This window comes from Canis aureus, chromosome 27 (assembly GCF_053574225.1).
Source record: "Canis aureus isolate CA01 chromosome 27, VMU_Caureus_v.1.0, whole genome shotgun sequence".
Taxonomy (NCBI): domain Eukaryota; kingdom Metazoa; phylum Chordata; class Mammalia; order Carnivora; family Canidae; genus Canis; species Canis aureus.
Window position 1 is genome coordinate 33,583,243 of NC_135637.1, and position 21,177 is coordinate 33,604,419.

General features: G+C 43.8%; 1 pseudogene; it reads left to right on the forward strand.

Moving 5' to 3' along the window:
- The window catches only part of LOC144299609 (nebulin-like), a 71,809-nt pseudogene that overhangs the window by 4,854 nt on the left and 45,778 nt on the right, over positions 1–21,177 (forward strand).

The window sequence follows — 21,177 nt, forward strand, 5'->3', positions numbered from 1 at the left end:
CACAGACTGTAATCATGAGATGATGCTAGCATTTTCCCGAGCAACATTATGATTTCTTAATATCAAGTATGTTAAACCTCTGGCTTCTCAATTCCAGAGTAAATACCAGAAAGATTGGAATGATGCCAAATCACAGTACACCCTCACCGAGACCCCCTTGCTGCACACTGCCCAGGAGACAGCCCAGATGCTGGACCAGGTATGGGTTTCAGCCAGATGCCTGATACTCCTGGGCGGGGGAACCGAGGACCGGAATGTAACAGTGGGGAGATGTATGCACATGACCAGCGCCCTTCTGACTCCTTAGGTTAAGCTCTGTTGTGGCTCTCTGTCTTTTACTATCTCTACAAGGAAGGCTGGGAGAAACAAAAAGCTACGGGCTACGGGTTACATTTTGCCTCCAGACGCGTACCATTTGTTCACGCCCATCACTCTGGTGACATTCAGAGCGAGGTCATTTATCCTTCTAGGAGCGCACGCTGGGGGCTCCTGGAGCTAGGAGGCCTGGGGATGTTTGGAGTCCTCTACCCTTCTGGTCCTCTCTGGGCTTTGAGAGTGTTTGTTTTGTTGGCTTCTTTGAAAGCTATGGTCTGAGTGTTTACTCTCTTCTATTCCCTCACTTCCTTAAAATCTCTAAGCTTTCCAATAAAACATAGGCAGAATTAGAAAACGAATGTATTTTTCCTACTTTTAAATCGGTATTTCTTCATATTTATTATGTCAGTGCTTTTTGTTCTTTATTCTCGGGGAGGCAGGTGACAAAAGGCTGAGGGGCTGTGTGTGCTGATGTTTCAAGCTCCCCTTTTCCTTGAGAGCTTGTCACAACCGATGGAATCTCTATTTTTTTTTCTCCCACCAGCTGAACTACAAAGCTGAACATGTAAAACAAAGAGGTCATTATGTTGGTGTTCGACGATGAGAGATGATCCTAAACTGGTTTGGTTTGAGCGCACAGGCCAGATTCAGAATGACAGACTATACAGAGAGGACTACCATAAAACAAAGGCCAAGATCAATATATAGCCGCTGATATGGTGTCGGTGTTGGCTGCCAAGCATGGGCAGGACCTCGTCAGTGATATTGATTACCGTAATTACCTGCACCAATGGATGTGTCATCCTGACCAAAATGACATTATCCAGGCAAGGAAGGCCTCTGACCTACAGAGCAATGTAAGTAATTTTTGTTTCTTAATGACCTAGGAATGTATGGTGTACTCAGAGAGTTACAGGCAGTACTCTGGAAGCACCGGGCTTTGAAACTTTGAGCCATAAATACTGAATTTGTTCCCAGAAGGGAACTGAGGCTGAATCTTTTGTAGAGAAAAACCAGGAGCAGTGATTGACAGCTTTGCCTTTTTGACGACTTATTTCCGAGTATCGTTCAAAGCCAATTTTTTTCATTGGTTGTTTTTTTTGTTTTTGCATCATCTTTGACATCACCAACATCTCACATTGGCCTGGGAGATTATCAGCTGATTTAAAATAATAAATGGCTTGGGGTGAGAATGGAGAGTAAATGGGGGTTGTAGTTAGTGTAGGCAAAGACCTGGGTATGCCCTTTGCCAAGCGTCTCTTCTTCAGGCGTTGATGTAGGACTTGCTTGCAAAGAATCAAAGCAAAAGAGAAACAAAATCCTGATAAACTACCTGAGGGCCCAGAATCTGCTTGCACAGAGCTTTGGGTGAGGGTAGGGAAGAGAATACATGACCTAGGCCACCTTGCAGTGAGGCCTGAGCCCAGACGTGTAGCTGCCGCCAGCAGTTCCTAAGGAACAGAAACTCCATGCATCGACCTGATGCTCAGACATACCCTGGAGCTAACCCACCTGGTCTTCTCATTACCACTTTGGAAACAGGAAATCAGAGGCTGCCTGCCACCAGGTGGTGAGCTTGAACTTGCCACCTCCCTGTTGCTGCAGCAGAACGATGGTCATGGACATTTAACCAGATCAGCAGCTCCATTGTGGTTGATGTGGGGTGGGGAGGGGGAGAGCTAGGCCTGGCCAGGGGCATGTGTCCCCTACTCTACCACACAGGAGCATTTAGTTGTATCACTTCCTTTGTGTAGTTAGTCTAAATTTCCCACGTACCAAGTAATTACATATAAATCCTTCTAAAAACCCACCCTCCCTGGTAAAACCCTTCCTTGGACTCAATGCTAGATACAATGGCTCCCTGCCCGTAGCTCCCATAGCCCTTGAGTGTTCTTGCTGTTACACTCTCCACTTATAAAGGACTTCTCTTCACACCAGATTCCTTTGTACTTATCTCTGAAAGCACCTAGTACAGTACTTTGCTCATAATAATAGGCTCACAGGATACCTCTCTGGTGAACAGGTGAAATCATGATTGCATCAAGAGATGACAGTCACTAGAGGGAAATCCTTAAAAAGCTCCTGAAAAAGTTGCTTCAGACCTACAGTCTGGAATCCTGTGCCTGAGTCATTTATGCCTGCGTTGTATCTCTCTTCCTGCTCTCAGGATGTCTACAAGGCTGACCTGGAGTGGCTCCGTGGCATTGTCTGGATACCCGTGGACTCTGTGGACTACGTGAGGGTTACGAAGAACCAGGAAATGGTGAATCAGGTACACAAACCCTGTTCTTACCTAATGCCTGGCCGCCTTGCCTGTCATGTGGGGGCAGGTACCCACTGGAAGGAGACCAGTCTTAATCATCTCTGTTTCCTTGCAGATAAAATACAAGAAGGCTGATCTCGACAACTGTCCTAACTTCACAAGTGTGGTGGATCCTCCAGAGATTGTTTTGGTGAAGATTAACTCAGTCAGTCAAAGTGATGTAAGTTTTCTTTGTGTATAGTGATGTGTGCATGGACTGGGGAGTTCATTGTGTGTCATTGACTGCATTTGCTCACCTCCAGGTAACTGCTTGTAAGAAAATGGACAGTGGGGCAGGAAACTAGAAGATCATCTCTGGTGGGCATGTCTTTAAAGTCCCTAGTAAGAGATGTACTGTACGAACATTTTTTTTTTCAGAGTGAGAATGCAGGTTTTATTTTTTTTATTTTTTTAAATAATAAATTTATTTTTTATTGGTGTTCAACTTGCCAACATACAGAATAACACCCATTGCTCATCCCATCAAGTGCCCACCTCAGTACCTGTCACCCAGTCACCCCCAACCCCTGCCCTCCTCCCCTTCCACCACCCCTAGTTTGTTTCCCAGAGTTAGGAGTCTTTCATGTTCTGTCTCCCTTTCTGATATTTCCTACCCATTTCTTCTTTTAAAAAGCATCCATATTCTTGTCCAAATTATTGTATTAGGCAAAATGAACTGAAATCTAACCAATTAGTTTGTTTTAAATCTCCAAATGTAGACTGGTTATTATCTTTTTGGGTAGAAACTATGAAACTTTATTTTTTTATTTTTTTTAAAGATTTTATTTATTCATGAGAGATACACAGAGAGAGGCAGAGACACAGGCAGAGGGAGAAGCAGGCTCCACGCAGGGAGCCCGATGCCGGACTCGATCCCGGGTCTCCAGGATCATGCCCTGGCCTGAAGGCGGCACTAAACCGCTGAGCCACCCGGGCTGCCCCGAAACTATGAAACTTTAAATATGCATTTATATTGACCAAAGATGTGGATTGGTTTTGTCTTGTTTTCTCTTGTTAGGTAAAACATAAAGAAACATTTAATAAAGTATTGAAGGGCAAGTATCTATTTTCTCCAGATACACCATATATCACCCACTCCAAAGACATGAGAAAACTCTACAGTACTGTCAGTTCTATTTTATTTGATTTACAACTCAGTTCTTAATTTTAAGCTCTTAATTCATCTTCTTGGCTGATTTTGTGAACAACTGAACTTAAAAGACCTATCATTGCATTTAATCTTCTTAGAAATAACTGCTGTTGTTTATTAGAAGTAGCATTTATTCAGCTGGTATTTTTCTTTTTGAGCTCCAGTAATGGGCCAGGCATTGGAGGAAGTGCTACGGGGCTAACACTCAGTAAGAGAAGCCCCTCAGGAGCCCATGCCAATGAGGGAGATGGACAGGCAAATAGATAATAAGGTAGCAGGTGCTATACCAGCTGTAGGTGCGCAGAGGACTGAACACCCACTAACAGGGAAAAGAGAGGAAAGGCCAGTCCCTCTCTGGCAGTCATGTATAAATATCTCCAGCCAACAGACGGAAGACTAATTTAATTCAGCTGATTTAAGGATGATGTGTGTGTGTGTGCGCGCGTGCCCTGTGTCTGTGTGTATGCTCAATGGGAAGCAGTCTTTGGTGATTCTCTACCTATGTGAAAATGTATTTCCACTTTTACCATAACTTTAAATACAGTTATTCTCTGTTATAGATGTCCTAGAACACCCTGGTGTTTGTAGATTCAATCTGCAGTAAGATAGAAGATTCTCCCATACTCTTAGGTAGACGCAGTAAGGGCTCTTGGCCTTTAAACATAAATATTTTACCTTGGTTTTACCATTTTCTTTTTAGCAATACCTGAAGGAAGTTGACTGCAAACTTGCTGACACATATTCCTTTGTTCCAGATACTGTACAAAGGGGCTTGAGAAGGGACCAACGCTTACGGCTGCACCTTGCATAGGTGCTACATTCCCATCGTGGGAGCTAAGCATGCCAACTATGTGAACAGCGAGGTCAGTGGTGGTTTTTCCTCCGTGCATTTAAGAGTCTTCTCTGGGGAGCTGGTCCAAAAATCCCAGAGATTCTCAACTAAGTTGTGCCTACTTCACAGCTTAAATACAAAGAGACATATGAGAAGCAGAAGGGCCACTACCTGGCTGGAAAAGAAATCAGTGAGTTCCCTGGTGTGGTCCAGTGCCTGGATTTCCAAAAGACGAGTAGTGCAGTAAGCAAAGCAAAGCTCACTGTGACGGAGGATTTGTACCCTGGAGGGTGCTATTAGGGGGTCTGTTTGTGACCCGTTCTTCGGTTGAGAGAGGCATGGGGTGGTGAGGAAGGAGTCATTCCTTCCCTGAGATTCATCCCCACCCCTGCCAGTTACCATTGGTAACTATGGGCTTTCCTCCCTTTCCTTCCCTTCTGCACTTCCAAACCCACAGTGAAGTACCTGTGTTTGGAAAAAGGAGAAAGCAACAAGGTGACTACTTACCCCTGTGTTTTGAAAGGAAGGGACATTGGGAATGAAGAATCTATTTAAAAAGTATCTTCTCTAGCCTTTGTTCATCCTAAAGGTACTGATCTATACTAGGGATAAGACCCCGAGAGAGATGGATCTGAATAATTAACATTTTGATCCTTCTTTTTGTCTTTAAAAAAAGGGGGCTTAATTGAACTACAGAAGAGATTATGCGGATACCAAAGCAAATGTGCACATCCCCATCGATATGATGAATCACGGGCTGGCCAAACACTGTCAGTACATCCTCCGTGACCTAGAGTACCAACACTACTTCCACCAGTGGATGTCTCTCCCGGAAGAACCCGGCGTAATTCGGGCCCACAGCATGCAGGACATCCTGAGCAATGTACGATGCCCTTTCTGCAGCTTGACTTAGTTACACCTTCACTCAACCGTGTCTTGGCCCCCTATGCTCCACTTGTCCCCGTTTTCATAAATTATACTGCTTTTTAAAGCACAGTGGCACGCGTAACCACTTTTTGGTGTGAGAATCCCCTCTGAGCCATGTGACCCCTGTGTTAAATATTTAACCTGTTTTTTACTCCAGACAAAACTTTAGCTCTTCCTCTCCTCCTAGGCTTCTTTAGGTCGGAGCGGGAAAGCCCTCCAGCTGGTGCGGGGCCCACCCTATGACTGCTAAGCACTCAGCACAGCCAATGGCTGATGGGAAATTATCAAAATGCCCGATTGTAAATTCACTTAGTACCTGTCACCTCTCATCATCCCTTCTTTCCTGCAGAACGTGTATAAGGATGACTTGAATCGGCTGAAAGGCATGGGATGCTACATTTGGGATATGCCTCAGATCCTCCAGGCCAAGAAATCCTGTGATCTCCAGAGTCAGGTGAGATCTTCCCAGAAGGACTGGCTCTCTGTGGATCAGTGAAATCGTGGTGCTTTCAGTGGGGTGACAACCAGGCCAGCCCTGTGCCCGGGTTAGAGAAAGCTGCTCTAACAGTACGTGAGCCACAGAAACCAGAGGCCCCTGCCTGATACAGCCTCTCCTGGTGACCTGCTCTGGTGTGGGACCTTCTCGGTTTTGGTCTCTCCAGGGGTTTAAGCATTTGAGGTTTACCCAGAACGTTTCCTGTGAGGTGTTTCAGAGTGAACCACCCTCAAGCATCTATACGGAAGTTGCTTAGGTTAGCCTGCAGAGAGTAGAATGCAAATGCATGCTTTGACCTTTGGGAGGTAAGTTCTGAAGTAAAAAAGTAGATATTTGGAAAATGTCCCCAGGATATGGTTTAGCTCTCCTAGGGCAGGTTCACGGACGGTTGAGGCACTCAGGGATGGGGGTGCATGCATGGAAAAGGCAACAAAATGGTGAAGAAGATCTGGCAAAGAGCCAGGTTTTGACAACCCTACAAAGTTGGCAGGAACACAGAACGACTGTGTCTCTGTTAGTATTAAAGCAGGAACCCAGAATGAAGTAAAGGCTCATCTAAGTTGGCACAAACTGCTCATGCTGATGGCAGACGTGTATTTTACCATTTCCGGTGCCTGGTTTTTCTTTACAGATACGGGTACATGGCAGCAGGTAAAGAAACTCTGCAGAATTAGAACCTGGTCACAGATACACCACTTTAGGTGACTGCTCTTCAAAGTGGCATTAATGCCAGTGAGGTGCGTCTTCTTGGACTTCTCTCCCGACACAAGCCATTCCTGTCCTTCTGTATTTTTGAACAGCAGAAAAGAATAACCCATCTTTTTTGTGTGTAGGTGAAATGTAAAGAAAATTATCATCAGATTAAGGACAAAGATACAACAGTCCTAGAAACAGTGGATTATGACAGAACCAAGAACCTGAAGAATCTTTACAGCAGAGTGAGTTATTTTTCTCTTCTTCCCTGGAGACAATAACGGAATAGTTGGGATAAGCACCTTACCGCCCAGGTTTTTTCAGGCACTTCCAGTTTCCTATTTTATCTCCTCAGTAGTCCTAGTGACAATTCATTGAGCCCGAAGTGGAATATCACACCATGCTGTGCATTGGCACAGATTTGGGAGCTCCTTCCTTATTGCAGGTGAGCACTGTTGAAACTAGGCTACCCTCACCCTGGACTTGTCCTTCCCTGGCTTCTCCAGGGACAAGGGGCGTACAGCCTACAAAGACACTTTTTTTTTGTCTCCTCTGAATTGGTTAATTCAACAAACTTTTTAAAACTTTATTTTGAAACTCTTTTAGGTTTCCAGAAAACTTGCAGAAAGAGTCCAGAGAATTCCAGCATAGTTTTGTCTGTAATACAATCATGGAAACTAAATTAACCTTGTTGCAGTGTAACTTACAGACTTCATCCAGATTTCACCAGGGTTTTTCCACTAATGTGCTTTTCTATGTCAGGCGCCAGCCTGTCATCCCATTTTGCATTTAATTCATATGACTCATTAGCTTTCTTCAATCTGATCATTTCTCAGTTTTCCCTTGTCTTTTTCTGATTGTAACACTTTTGAGGAATACTTTCCGGTTATTTTGTGGAATGCCCCTCCATTTGGTTTTATATGATGTCTTCTTATGATTAGATCAAGACAGTCCATTTTTGGCGAGTTTAACACAAAAGCTTCTCTCCGGCATCATGGCAGGTGGGACGTGATGCCGGTAACTGGTGATGTTGAACGTGGTGACTTGGTTAGGTGGCTGGCTGCTGAGCTTCTCTACTGTAATGTCGTGATTTTTCCCTTTGTTGTTAATACATATCATGGAGGGAGATATTTTGGGACTTTGCAGATAGCCTGTTTCTCTTCAAATGTTCTCTCATGTATTTTACCATCTATTGATGGGTCTTGCCTGAAACAACTTTTAGTATAAAATATGCCTATTGGTGATTTTCTGTTTTTTTTTTTTCATCCCTCCTACATTTATCAATTGGAATTCTTCGGTAAGAAACCACTCTTTCTTCCTACCATTTGGGTTTTTTTTTTTTTACTTGTATCAGTAAGTAATTATATCTGAACTCATGGATATTTAATTTCTTCTACGTGATGTAGTCTAATACTGCTATTTATTTTGTTGCTCAAATCATTTCACCTTTCCCCATTGGGTGCCTTTCAGGGTGGCTCCTATAAGAACTTAACATACTCTGTCATTGTTTTTGAGTGCTTCCTTACATTCTGGCACCACAAGATGTTCATCTTGTATTTACCTGCTCCAGATACCCCCTCTCCAAGGAGCCCTGGTTTATGTATTAAGGATTGGCATTTCAAAGGCAAAAATCTCAGCACTAGGCGTGCTCACTGCTGCTGGGACCCTTCTATGGACAGAGCTTAGAAATATATTATGGATACTAACCTCTATATGCATACATATCAGTATTTATTTCTATATTTGTCTAATTATATGTGTGCTTTGAACCATGAGTTCCTATTGATGCTTCCTATATCATTCAACACTACAGACTTTAGACTTCTATCTTTTATTTTTCCAACTTGTGGCTTTTTTTTTCCTAGAAAGCCTGGCCCTCATTACCTATGACATGTTTGCTTATTTGTTCAACTTTTTTAAAGGTTGTATTTATTTATTCATGAGACAGAGAGAGGCAGAGACACAGGCAGAGGGAGAAGCAGGCTTCTTGCGGAGAGCTCAATGCGGGACTCGATCCCAGGACCCCAGGGTCACGCCCTGGGCTGAAGCCAGACACTCACCCCTGAGCCCCCCAGGCGCTCCTATTTGTTCAACTTTTATCGGCACATAGTTTTGAGAATTGCTAACCCATATTCCTGTGAGAAACAAATGTAGTAACTACAGTATCTTATTGGTTATTTTTGTCTATAGCTTAATGAGTCAAAATACCATTTTCAAAAATAAACTAAATTGTTTTCTAACTCACTTCCTTCAGCATAGTCTTGTTATGCATTTGTAACACAGTTAGGTTTATTTGTTATGATTTCTATTCCATTGGCGTCCTCTTCCCCATTCAGCTTGATTCTGTTTTAATTTACACACAGTAAATCACTCTTTGTAGTATATAGTACTACAGGATGTTTTTTAAAACAAGATTTTATTGATTTGAGAGAGAGAGAGAGAGAGAGCATGAGCAGGAAGAGGGGCAGAGGAAGAGGGAGAAGCAGACTTCCCTCTGAGCAGCGTTCTCCAAGCTCATCTTGACCTGAGCTGAAGGCAGATGCTTAACCCACTGAGCCACCCAGGTGCCTCTGGACTATGGCTTTTAACAAATGCAAAGTCATGTATTCACCCCAGTGAAGCCACAGAAAATCTATCACCTCAAAATTACCCTCTTCCTTTTCCTTCTTTGAGACCCATAGAAGCATTTTCTGGACCTATTTTTAAAGAAACAAACTTTGAAAAACCTTTTCCAGAATGTCCTGCAAATGGGATTATGAAGTCTGCAGCCGTCAGGTCTGTTTCTTTGTCTTAGTAAAATCCACTTGTGTACTCTACACATTGCTGTAAAAACCAGTAGTTTATTGGATTTATTGCAGAGTGTGATATTCCATTGTATGAATATACCACAATTTATTCATTCACAGTCCAAGGACACCTGGATTGTATCTAGTTTGTGACAATTATGAATAAAGCTGCTATATACATTTGAGTATAGGTTTTTGTGCATATGTAATTTTTGTTTTCTTGAGTAAATAAATACCTAGGAGTGGAAATCTTTCTTGAGCTCCCACTAGCTACAAAAATGTAAGATAGGATAAATAGATTTTAAGTTAGTGGTTTTCACCCTTCAGGAATTCCTAGACCTAGAGCAAAGGAACACAGCGTCAAAAACTTTGTTTTCGTTTCCATACAGTAAAATGTCACTCTTTGTGGCCTACAGTACTATAGCTGTACAAATGCATATTCATACATTCACCACTGTTGTCAAGATGCAGTGCTCCATGATAACTGCCAAACTGAAATAAGTACTATGGAAGAGAACAGAATAATGGACCAGAAAATTATGGTCACAGCATTAAACCCATTATTTACTGAGGGGGACTTGGGTCCTGCTGAGTATGAAGATCAGGGGTTGTTAAGCAGTGTCTGAAAAAAGATACAGGAAAAATCCCCTTCTAAAGATCCAACCAGAGTGCATTTTCTGTACTCACAAAATGGTTTATAACCCCTGTAGAACCCGTACAAGGAAGCTTGGGATGGAGTGAAGCCACCAGCTACATCCTGCCTACCAGTACCATGTCCCTGATGCATGCTAAGAACCAGAAGCATCTGGCTAGCAATGTAAGTCAAGTGCATTGTGATGGCCTCTCACCCACCCTCTACCTTCCCCAGTTCTCCGCTCCTAGAATTTTTCTACTGATTCATGTGTTTTATTTATTTATTAATGAATTTATTTTTTATTGGTGTTCAATTTGCCAACATACAGAATAGCACCCAGTGGTTATCCTGTCAAGTGCCCCCCTCAGTGCCCGCCACCCATTCACCCCCACCCCCCGCCCTCCTCCCCTTCCACCACCCCCAGTGTTAGGAGTCTTCATGCTCTGTCTCCCTTTCTGATATTTCCTACCCATTTCTTCTCCCTTCCCTTTAATTCCCTTTCACTATTATTTATATTTCCCAAATGAATGAGACCATATAATGTTTGTCCTTCTCTGATTGACTTATTCCACTCAGCATAATCCCCTCCAGTTCCATCCACATGTGTTTTATATATTATATGTTTGTGTATATTGTAAAAGAAAATCTAAAATTACAATGAGCTATCTAGATATCGTATTAAGGTTTATGAACTTCGGGGATCCCTGGGTGGCGCAGCGGTTTGGCGCCTGCCTTTGGCCCAGGGCGCGATCCTGGAGACCCGGGATCGAATCCCACGTCGGGCTCCCGGTGCATGGAGCCTGCTTCTCCCTCTGCCTGTGTCTCTGCCTCTCTCTCTCTCTCTCTGTATGACTATCATAAATAAATAAAAAATATATTTAAAAAAAGTTTATGAACTTCAACCCTTTATGCCCAGAATGTTCTTAAGTAAAGCCTTTTATTGTAAAATTACCTATAACCTTCATTGCAGTCCTAAGAAGCTAGTTCTCTTTCAGAAGTTAACCTCCTTTAGAGACTTTTACCTCTTAATTGTGAACCTTTTACATAGCATTTTATTTTATTTTATTTTTTAAAGATTTTATTTATTCATGAGAGACAGAGACACAGGCAGAAGGAGAAGCAGACTCCCCACAAGGAGCCCGATGTGGGACTCGATCCCAGATCCCAGGATCACACCCTGAGCCGAAGGCAGATGCTCAACTGCTGAGCCACCCAGGCGTCCCTTACATAGCATTTTAGATCAGTATTTCTCAAACCCTGTTTTTTACCAGTGAGAATGTTGTATCAAGTACACACACACACACACACACACACACACACACAGCTGACGTTTATGTGACTTCCTTCTGACATATGACAGAAGACTATGTACTGCCAAACTAAAGACAATACACTCTGATCTTTTCAATTCTATTCCATTCGTTTAAATGCTAGTGGTCCAATAAAATTTTTCAATGCCTTCTGGCCTAGAGATGCGTATTTAGTAAAAGACTTTGTTAGACAGTATACGGAATTAATTTAATATTTACCAGATCCCACCTGATTGCCATACATTCTTTACCTCGACTTCTCTGGTGTATAAGAAGGATTTAAGAACCAGATTGCCTTGAGACCTTGCACAATTTCCTACATAATTGGCATATTATTTTATCTTCCCAGCGCCTATATAAATCAGTTTATGAAAAGAACAAGATGAGAATCCACATCGTGCCTGACATGGTGGAATGGTTACTGCTAAGGAATCTCAGAAGAAAGGCAGTGAGATTGATTACTGCCTACACCTCTGTGAGTGGATTTGCCACCCTGACTTGCAAGTCAACAGCCACATCAGGAAAGTCACAGATCAGATCTACAGCAACGTAAGCCCACTGCTTGTGAAGGTCCCCCGCGCTGCCTCCACATGCCCATCCTGAGGGGAAGCAGACCCACCTGCATGTACCCTGGCCTTCTTCCAGCGTTGCTGTCCTCTGTACCCATGGGTCTGTCCCTGGAAGCAGGGCTCTGTGTGCCAGTGTTTTCATGGCACCCACAGCCTCATTGCATAACACCTTTCGAATGTCATTCGATAAAGTCCTCCCAGGCCCACTGGGTGTCTGTGTTTTTGGTGTTTGAGTTACGGTCAGTTTCTTTTTTCTAATTCCCTCTATCCACCGCAATCTTTAGATTGTATACAAGGATGACCTCAACTGGCTAAAAGGCATTGGATGCTACATCTTGGACATTCCTGAAATTCTTCATGCCAAGCATGCTTATGTTCTATGTAACCATGTGAGTTTGCCCTATCTTATGGTTTTTTTTTTTAAAGTGTATTTCCTTTTCTACGTAGTCTAAGTCAAAGGGGGAGTTATGTACATTGTCACAGACCAGCTATGTCTTAAATGGTGTTGAGGATGGCTGATCTGGAGAAGAATGCTAAGGAGCAGGGAACGGCTGTTTCTTGGAATGCGCGTAGCTCTCTATTCAACAACACGGTCGAGCTGTCCTGTTGTCCTTCCCTGGAACCTCTCTCTACATTTGGACTATTTCAGATCTATCAAGCACATGATTCTCCTATTAGGGAAATCTCACTTGTGAGGTGTTTGTGACGCTATAGACAGGACCTATTTATAAAGAGAGAATTTGCTAAGCAAATTAACACTGTAATAAAGGTTTCAGTAAAAATGCGTAAATGTTCCTAGAAGAGCAGTTGTCAAGCCTGCTAGAAGGCTCTAGAAGCTCCATAGGACTATAAGCATCGATTATGCAGATTGTCCTAAAATTCAAATGCCTCCTGGTCGATTGAATATGTGCTAATGAAAGTAAATGTCATGAGTTAAAAGCAACCAAACCCTCCATGAAAGCAGCAATTTCTAGAACCGTAAACGGTCTACCACAGGCTTCTTTTATTCCTCTTGGCAGATCAAGTACAAATCTCACACACAGAAGACCAGGAATGGCTACAAGTTGGTCACAGACACACAAGTCTATGTGCAGGCTGTGAAAAGTGGGAAACAACTGAGTGATGTAAGTCCCCGTGGGGAAGTCGTGTGGACAGTAATAAATGGGGCCACCACTCAAACAGAAGTGGCAAAAAAAAAAAAAGAAAAGAAAAAGTAAGTGGCTTTTGCTAACTGGGAGACCAGAGTTAGTGTCCTAGATAGTACTTATGGTTCTGCTCATATTTCCTAAAACCTGGTGTGTTCAATCAGTTCCCAAGGTGGAGGTAGAAATGCTATAACTATGGAATACTCAGTGTTTTAGAGTTTTTTGCTTTAAAGTTGTTTTTTGAGGCCTCGTGTCAAGAGCAGCAGTTGTATCTTGCTGGTCAGCCCTCTGGAAAATTAGAGCTGGTCATGGCAGGGTGAGGAGGGGGCAGGCCGTGCAGTGAGCGGTGTGGGTTTCGTGGGGCCCCTCGTCCGTGGTCTGGGAAGGCCCGGTGCCCAAGCCTCGGCCCCATGCCACATCCACTCTCTGACTTGGGGGGCAGAGCCAGCACACGGCTGCTCTTTTATTTTCTTTTAACTAAGCCCGCAAATTAGTAAGTAAATATCAAATCCCACCAGCGAGTTAGAATGTAAAAACCCATTGTTTTGAAACTTAGAGCCGTACCATAGCCGCTGTTCCCTCCCTTTGCTGAGCCATGTCCTCTGCTTCTCTCATGCTGCGGGGTCCACATGCCTGCGAGCCTGTGGACAAGACAATGATGGATCAGTTGTTGAGGCAAAGGGAAACCTACCTACCTACTTCCCTTCCCCTTCCCCTTCCCCTTCCCCTTCCCCTTCCCCTTCCCCTTCCCCTTCCCCTTCCCCTTCCCCTTCCCCTTCCCCTTCCCCTTTCCCTCCCTCCCTCCCTCCCTCCCTCCCTCCCTCCCTCCCTCCCTTCCTTCCTTCCTTCCTTCCTTCCTTCCTTCCTTCCTTCCTTTAAGAGAGACTTAGGTTTCCATTTACTTTGCTTCTTTCCAATGATGCTGCTGTGATCAGAATCAGCTGACCCCTCTTCTATCTGACACAGGCCATCTACCACCATGACTACATGGATAGCGTCAGAGGCAAGGTGGCTGCAACTATGAAAACCATGGAACTGGATGGGCCCTTCATGCACACAAGCTCCAGAGTGAGGTGAGCAGTGAGAACCCAGTGCAGGGGGCAGCAGAAGTCTAAGCGGCGGCCTCCGAGGGCCAGGCCACTGGCTTTTGCAGAAACCTCCTTGGCTTGTGCTTTATCTCAGCCTGACCTTCTCAGTTGTCAATGCTATTCCATTCACCTGAGTTAAAAAACAAAGAAAAAACCCAAACAGTACACAGTCTGTCTTCCCTCCTGGTTGGTGGGATTCTTACACCACGCAAGCAATGGGCATTCTTAGAGCAACATTGCATTTACATTTACAAGATACGAGGGAGAAAGAAAGCCAACCTTTCTCAAACAACTTAAAACCAAGATGACAAAGAGAAGACACATAATCATAAGGGACTACTAGTAGTAAGAGAAAGGGCTAGAAATTACTGTTGGAATTCAGAAGAGAAAGACCTGGATTCCACTCACGTACTTAATATCCCTTTTGGGTGTTACCTGCTCAGGCAACATTGGTTTCCCTCTTTGATGTCACTCTCCTGTACTGAATATTGAAAAACATTTGCTCTTTGATGTCTCTGATACTATTCCTACTCCTGGATCTCCCCCCCAAAGACAGGCTATTTAGGATCATGGTCAGAAACTCCTTTCCCCCATCTGCCAGGGATTGGGGAATCGTGACCTCTTCATGGCCTGACACTGTGTTTATTGGAGGAATGGGGTTCCAGGGATGTGCCTTATCATTATGACTGTCTCCGGGACTGTGATGATGTGAATGCCACCTAAGGGTTCACGACACAGGCGGCACTGACTGCCTGTTCTCTCTACTGCTCCCGTTTTCTTGCTCGATTCCATGCAGGTAATTGGGCATACGTTCAAAACATAGAAGAATTATTTCCTATGGGCCCCTTCACTCATCGTTCACTCGCTCACTCTCTTTTTTAAGGTTTTATTTATTCATGAGAGAGACAGAGAGAGGCAGAGACACAGGCAGAGGGAGAAGCAGGCTCCCTGCGGGAACCCGTTGGGGACTCAATCCCATGACCCAGCGTCACACCCTGAGCACCCCCAGGCATCTCTCTCACTCTCTGTCTCTCTCTCTTAAAGATTTGGTTTATTTACTCGACAGAGTGGAAGCGAGGGAGCATTAGCGAGGAGGGTGGGGGTCGAGCAGGGAGACTGATGGGCTCAGAGATGTGACCTGAGCCCAAGGCCTGGGCAGTGGAGCACGCAGGCACCTGTCGGTTTCGAAGCAGGGGGTCAAGGATGATGCATTAGTTACCTGGCCCTTTGAACTCCTCTGACTCCTCATGACATCGGCCTGGTAAACAAGAACACGCTGCATCCCGACCGAAAGCCTGGCATGGGCCGCGTGCGATGCGCATGACTCAATGGGCCCCGGCGCAGCCTGACCCCTCGCCCTCCACAGGACCTGTACCCAGGTGCCGGCCGACGTGACCAGCGCACAGGATACCGGCTCCCTGGTGACACAGCCGCCTTCCAGCATTCCAGGGAAAAGCACTACCAGATCACCTATGTAGGTGCCTCCCCGCACCATGGCCTGCCAGGGGAGGGGCACTGACCTGGGCCCCTGGGGGCCGGGGGTGTGTGTGGAGGCCCCCGCTGAGTGTGGTCATCACGGCGCCTTTGCCTCAAGAAGCGTAGGAGCATCCCTGTGACCCCAGGCACCCCATGGGCGGCTGCAGCTGCCTGGGGACAGGATGTTGTGTGCGTCCCTTGGGCAGACAGGACTGCTTGTGGGCTAGCTGGCTCCGATACTGGCCCCACCACATGCCCTCTGCACACTGAGCAGAAAGCTGGGGGTGAAGGGGCTCCTGCTATCTGGGGCTTCCTAGCCCAGTGGCTCCCACCACCCTGCAGGGATGCTGGGGATGCTAGGGAGCCCCATGCAGGGCAGAGCCCGGGGGCGCTGCACACAGCCTGCAGCCCTCTTCTGCTGCCTTCGGAGTCTTGGGACCCAAGCTTGCCGGCCAGCCAGTACACAAAACCAAAGACCCAAACCTACAGTATCCAAATCAGACACTTGCAGATCCAACCACCTAATATGTCTTTTTTTTCTGGTAAATCCATCTGGAAAGCCACTTGTTGGCCTCAAAAATAGTCGCTCCTCTCTTCCCTGCAGGTCCTAACTTCCAAGCTGTGCTGGGACTAAAAACACAGGCCTTCCCCCACCTAAAATGAATAAACACCGCTCAACACCTCGACATTTAATAGTGAAGCTTGCAAATTCCAAAGATAAATAGAAGATCCTTAAAGCAGCAAGAGACAAGAAATCTCTAACTTTTATGGGGATGAATATTAGATTAACAGCAGACCTCTCCACAGAGACCCAGGCAGGCCAGAAAGGGCTGGCAGGATATATTCAGGGTCCTACATGAGAAGAACATGCAGCCAAGAATACTTTATCCAAGGCTCTCATTCACAATAGGAGAGATAAACAGCTTCCAAGATAGGCAGGAACTGAAAGAATATGTGACCAGGAAACCAGCTCTGCAAGAAATTTTAAGGGGGACTCTTAAAATTCCTCTTGGAGAGGAAGTCCAATGGAACAATCCACAAAAACAGGGACTGAATAGGTATCATGATGACACTAAATTCATATCTTTCAATAGTAACTGAACGTGAATGGGCTTAACGACCCCATACAGAGGCACAGGGTTTCAGACTGGATAAAAAAGCAGGACCCATCTATCTGCTGTCTACAAGAGACTCATTTTAGACAGAAGGACACCTACAGCCTGAAAATAAAAGGTTGGAGAACCACGTACCAATCATATGGTCCTCACAAGAAAGCAGGGGTAGCCATCCTTATATCAGATAAACTGAAATTTATCCCAAAGACTGTAGTGAGAGATGAAGAGGGACACTGTATCATACTTAAAGGATCTATCCAAGAAGAAGACTTAACAATCCTCAATATATATGCCCCGAATGTGGGAGCTGCCAAATATATCAATCAATTAATAACCAAAGTTAAGACATATTTAGATCATAATACACTTATACTTGGTGACTTCAATCTAGCGCTTTCTACACTAAATAGGTCTTCTAAGTACATGTCAAAGAAACGAGAGCTCGAAATGATAGACTGGACCAAACGGATTTTACAGATAACTACATAACTTTATATCCAAATGCAACTGAATACACATTCTTCTCAAGTGCACATGGAACTTTCTCCAGAATAGACCACATACTGGATCACAACTCAGATCTGAACCGATACCAAAAGATTGGGATCATCCCCTGCTTATTCTCAGAGGATGATACCTTGAAATTAGAACTAAATCACAACAAGAAGTTTGGAGTACTTCAAACACGTTAAGGACCATCCTGATAAAAGATGAAAGGGTGAGCCAGGTAATTAAGGAAGAATTAAAAAGATTCATGGAAACTAATGAGAATGAAGATAAAACCATTCAAAATCTTTGGGATACAGCAAAAGCAGTCCTTGGGGGAAATATATCTCAATGCAAGCAGCCATCCACAAATTGGAAAGAACTCAAATACAGAAGTTAACCTTACACCTAAAGGAGCTAGATGAAAAAGAGCAAATAGATCCTACACCCAGCAGAAGAAGAGATTTGACAAATTAACATTCGAGCAGAACTCAATGAAATAGATATCAGAAGAACTATGGAACAGATTAACAAAACCAGGAGTTGGTTCTTTTGAAGAATTAGTAAGATAGATAAACCATTAGCCAGCCCTATTAAAAGAAGAGCGAGAAGACTCATATTAATAATATCATGAATGAGAAAGGAGAGATCACTACAAACACCAAGGAAATACAAACAATTTTAAAAACATGAGAAGCTATACGCCAATAAATTCAGCAATCTATAAGAAATGGACGCATTTCTGGAAAGCCGCAAACTACCAAAACTGGAACTGGAAGAAATAGAAAAACTGAACAGGCCAGGGAGGAAATTGAAGCAGTCATCAAAAACCTCCCAAGACACAAAAGTCCAGGGCCAGATGGCTTCCCTGGGGAATTTATTCCAACGTTTAAAGAAGAAACCAAAAAAAAAAAAAAAAACCCATACCTATTCTACTAAAGCTGTTCAGAAAGATAGAAATGAAATACATCCAAGCTCGTTCTACGAGGCCAGCATCACCTTAATTCCAAAACAAGACAAAGACCCCACCAAAACGGAGAGTTATAGACCCATACTCCTGATGAACATGGACGCAAAAATTCGCAACAAGATACTAGCTAATAGGATCCAACAGTACATTAAGGAGATTATTCACCATTACCAAGACGGAAGTATCCCCGGACGCAAGGCTGGTTCAACACTCATAAAACAATGTGATTCATCATATCAGAAAGACAAAAAACAAGAACCATATGATCCTCTCAATAGATTCAGAGAAAGCATTTGACAAAATACAGCATCCATTCCCGATCAAAACTCTTCAGATTGTGGGGATAGAGGGAATATTCCTCAACATCTTAAAAGGCATCTACGAAAAGCCCACAGCACATATCATTCTCAATGGGGAAGCACAGGGAGCCTTTCCCCTTAGATCAGGAAGAAGACAGGGATGTCCACTCTCACCACTGCTATTTGACATAGTCTTAGAAGTCCTAGCCTCAGCAATCAGACAACAGAAAGAAATAAAAGGCATTCAAATTGGCAAAGAAGAAGTCAAACGTTCCCTCTTTGCTGATGACATGATACTCTACATAGAAAACCCAAGAGACTCCACCCCAAGATTGCTAGAACTCATACATCAATTTGGGAGCATGGCAGAATACACAATCAATGCCCAGAAGTCAGTGGCATTTGTACACGCTAACAATGAGACTGAAGAAAGAGAAATTAAGGAGTCAATCCCATTTACAATTGCACCCAAAAGCATAAGATACCTAGGAAGAAACCTAACCAAAGAGATAAAGGATCCACACCCTAAAAACTACAGACCACTTCTAAAATAATTTGAGGAAGACACAACGAGATGGAAAAATATTCCATGCTCACGGATTGGAAGTATTAATATTGTGAAAATGTCAACGTTACCCAGGGCAATTTTCATGTTTAATGCAATCCCAGCAAAATACCATGGACTTTCTTCAGAGAGTTAGAACAAATTATTTTCAGATTTGTGTTGCATCAGAAAAGACCCCTAATAGCCAGGAGAATATTAAAAAAGAAAGCCATAGCTGGGGGCATCACAATGCCAGATTCCAGGTTGTACTACAAAGCTGTGGTTATCAAGTCAGTGTGGTCCTGGCACAAAAGCAGTCACATAGATCAATGGAAAAGAATAGAGAATCCAGAAGTGGACCCTCAACTTTATGGTCAACTAATATTCGACAAAGTAGGAAAGACTATCCACTGGAAAAAAAGACAGTCTCTTCAATAAATGCTGCTGGGAAAATTGGACATCCACATGCAGAAGAACAAAACTAGACCACTCTCTTGCACCATACACAAAGATAAACTCAAAACAGATGAAAGATCTAAATGTGAGACAAGATTCCATCAAAATCCTGGAGAACATGGGCAACACCATTTTTGAGTTCGCCCACTGTGACTTCTTGCAAGATACATCCACGAAGGCAAGAGAAACAAAAGCAAAAGTGAACTATTGGGACTTCATCAAGGTAAGAAGCTTTTGCACAGCAAAGGATACAGTCCACAAAACTAAAAGGCAACCTACAGAATGGGAGAAGATATTTGCAAATGACATATCAGATAAAGGGCTAGTATCCAAGATCTATAAAGAACTTCCTAAACTCAACAGCAAAGAAACAACCAATCCAATCATGAAATGGGCAAAAGACAGGAACAGAAATCTCACAGAGGAATACATAGACATGGCCAACACGCACATGAGAAAATGCTCTGCATCACTTGCCATCAGGGAAATACAAATCAAAACCACAATGAGATACCACCTCACACCAGTGAGAATGGCGAAAATTAACAAGGCAGGAGACTACAAATCATAGGATGTGGAGAAAGGGGGAACCCTCCTGAACTCTTGGTGGGAATGTGAACTGGTGCAGCCACTCTGGAAAACTGTGTGGGGTTCCTCAAAGAGTGAAAAACAGATCTTCCCTACGACCCAGCAATTGCACTGCTGGGGATTGACCCCAAAGATACAGAAGCAGTGAAATGCTGGGATGCCTGCACCCCAATGTTTATAGCAGCAATGTCGACAATAGCCAACCTGTGGAAGGAGCCTCGGTGTCCATCGAAAGATGAATGGATAAAGAAGATGTGGTCTATGTATGCAATGAAATATTCCTCAGCCATTAGAAATGACAAATACCCACCATTTGCTTCAACGTGGATGGAACTGGACGATATTATGCTGAGTGAATTAAGTCAGTCGGAGGAGGACAAACATCCTATGGTCTAATTCATTTGGGAAATATAAAAAATAGTCAAAGGGAATAAAGGGGAAAGGAGAAAAAACGAGTGGGAAATATCAGGGAGGGAGACAGAACATGAGAGACTCCTAACTCTGGGAAACGAACTAGGGGTGGTGGGCGGTGGTTGGCGGTGACTGCGTGACAGGCACTGACGGGGGCACTTGATGGGATGAGCGCTGGGTGTTATTCTCTATGTTGGCAAATTTAACACCAAGAAAAAATTTTTAAAAAACATAAAAACACACGGTTTCCCTTTTATTTTCATAGCTGCCTGCCAGCAGGTTTTTCTAGGCAACACTGAATTTTATTCCTCTCTGCACCTGGCTTATATAGCCAAGAAAATAATTGCCAAGGTCCTGTTTACTGGTGACATTTTGTCCCTGACTTTTTCTTGTACTTAATCCATGGAGAGTGATTTTCAAATGTAAGCAGCAGCTCCTTCCTGTGTGAGGAATGTACAGCTACTCTTTGTGACCCAGCAGCGAACTCGTTCTGACTCTGCCTTCCCAGTACAAATACAGAGAAGAGTGGGAACACATCAAGGCACACAGATACACACTTGGCCCTAAAGAAATCCCATTTGTCCA